General features: G+C 37.2%; 1 pseudogene; it reads right to left on the bottom strand.

Moving 5' to 3' along the window:
• LOC107620522 lies at positions 787-2181 on the bottom strand (annotated as a pseudogene).

Raw genomic sequence — 2532 nt, 5'->3', positions numbered from 1 at the left:
CACAAAAATCAAGTATATTTAAATATATATGTTGTTTAATTAATTTTTAATGCATATTTTATATTCTAACATGTAATATTATACTAGTGGCTAATTTCAATGATTAATTTTAGTGTATATCTAACACAAATATTATCATAATGGCAAAAATATCAAATTATTGAAAAAAATATTTATAGTTCTGTTTGGATCGATTTACAAAATTAAATTGATATAATTATTATGATTTGAATTATATCGATTTGATGTTGTTTTTTAATATAATCCAATTGATTAAAACGATTGTAATTTACATGGTAGAATTTAAATTTATTTTTTAATCTAATCTAATTTAAACTATTATTATTTAGATTGAAGGAATATAACCATTTGAAAGATTTTTAAATTACAAAAGATTTTAAAATTCAAAATTTGAATCCATTTATAACCCATTAAAATTTGAAGTAATTGAGTGAAAATATAAATAATTAAAAATAAATCAATATAAAAATTAACTTATTTATTTACCAAAAAAAATTTCCACTTGTATGCACACTTAAATTTCTCGTTAACCAACTAAAAGCATGTCAAAAATTTTAACTAATTCTAATCTCAAGAGTTTAGTTTAATTTGGCATGCTAATTACTAAACATTTGAATTACAGTTTTTCTTTAAACTGTGGTCAATGTTCAATAAAAAGACACCACGTATCCAATCTTTAGTTTTAATCCAAAAAAAAATCTAAAAAACTTTGTATAATATCTATAAAAAGAAGATGAATAAATGACCATTTGTACTCATCAGAGTTCAGAACGCTGACATTTGTATCCATCTTAGATGAAAACTGACTTTGTAATCATGAGAGATGGACTCTGTCTGACAAAAGTAGTCTGGCTTGGGTTGGCACTTGCTTCGGGGTTGTAGGATCTTACGTGGCTTTCCAAACCTCCCAAAACTCTGTCTACGTGGATCAGCCATAACCTTGTGCTCCCTCTTGGCCTTTTCCTCATAGTTAAACATAGCTAAAGCACGCTTATCCTTAGCACTATAAACCTGGTTCTCCTTCCTAATATGAATGGCATTCATCCTCTAATGCCTGCTACCACTCATGACATAACCAAGGCTCTCAAACTTCTGAATCTCTTCAACTGAAAGACCGACTTCACCTCTTCGTGGGATACGCTTCCCCTGCTGCATATACTGCACGATTGCATCACCTTCTCCCGGTCTAAGGGTACCACCATAACTTATGTGACCCTCTGCCCTTGGCAAGGGCATTGGCCCTACTGCAGGTTCGTTATTTAAAGCTGGTGTCTTCTGAGATTCAAAGAGTTCCTTCAATTTCAAAGCCTCGGGGTTCACCTCTGTTTTCATCACCTCTTCAACTGTTGCTTTGTTCTTTGCATCAGCAGAATCCTTTTCCTCTTCTAACTCAGAACCCTCGCTTTCTGATTCATATTTTTTGCTTCTTTCTCTTCTGCTTACCTTCGACAGCGAAGAATGCTTCTTCTTCATCAGATTTTTTGCGCTCCTCTTCTTCAGTATCGCTTTCCTCCGATTCAACATCACTATCAACTTTTCTCCTTCTCCTTCTCCTTCTCCGACCCTTCGACTTGGAACTCCTTCTTCTCTTCCTCCTTGAAATTGAATCGTCAAATTTAGATTCACTCTCATCAGATTCGTTATCGCTATTCGACTTTCGTCTACTGCGCTTAGAACCAGAACTCTTTTTTCTTTTTCTCCTCGAGCGCGAACCGTCGGATTCCGATTCAGACTCCGAAGAACTCTCCGAATTGGATTCAAATTTTGATTTTTCGTAATGTTTGATCTCTTTGTCGCTCGAATCGTTATTATTCTCGCGCCTACCTTCGAACGGCAATCCCTTCAGTTCCTCGTCGGACTCGGAATCGAAGCGCCGTCGCCAGTCACCATTGCGACGGTCGCGGTTGTGAAACAAGCCACCGTTCTGGCGGTCGAAGTTCTTTGGAAGTGCGTCGCCGTTAGGATGTCCTTCGTTGGTGGTGACGCACTTGGGGCTTCTACGTTCGGACAACTCGGGTCAGTGGCGATCACGGCTGCGGTCTTTACTGCGGTCGTATGAGTCATAGCTGGGGCTTCGGCGGCGGTGACGATAATCGTTGGAGAAGTCAGAATCTGGGGTGGTGCGACGTTTCCGGTCGAAAGGGCGTCGTTCAGATCCATGTAGACAGGGCTTTAGGAGGTTCGGAGAGCCACGTAGGGTCCTACAACCCCGAAGCAAGTGCCAACCCAAGCCAGGCTATTTTTGTCACACGGAGCCTATCTCTCATGGTTACAAAGTCAGTTTCCATCTACAATGGGTACAAATATCAGCGTTCTAAATTCTCATGGGTACAAATGGTCATTTATTCAAAAGAAGATCTGTACACTAAAATGATCCATAAATAAAAAGGCAAAAAAAAAACATAAAATTCAAACGTTACTACTCTATCACTATTATGTTCTATAAACTATTTGGTATTATTTAACTAGTATCCTCATAGACGGATTCATGTATAATGTTGTAGAATTTAT

Source organism: Arachis ipaensis, chromosome B10 (genome assembly GCF_000816755.2).
Source record: "Arachis ipaensis cultivar K30076 chromosome B10, Araip1.1, whole genome shotgun sequence".
NCBI classification, from domain to species: Eukaryota; Viridiplantae; Streptophyta; class Magnoliopsida; order Fabales; family Fabaceae; genus Arachis; species Arachis ipaensis.
This window is presented reverse-complemented; position numbering and strand designations above follow the sequence as displayed.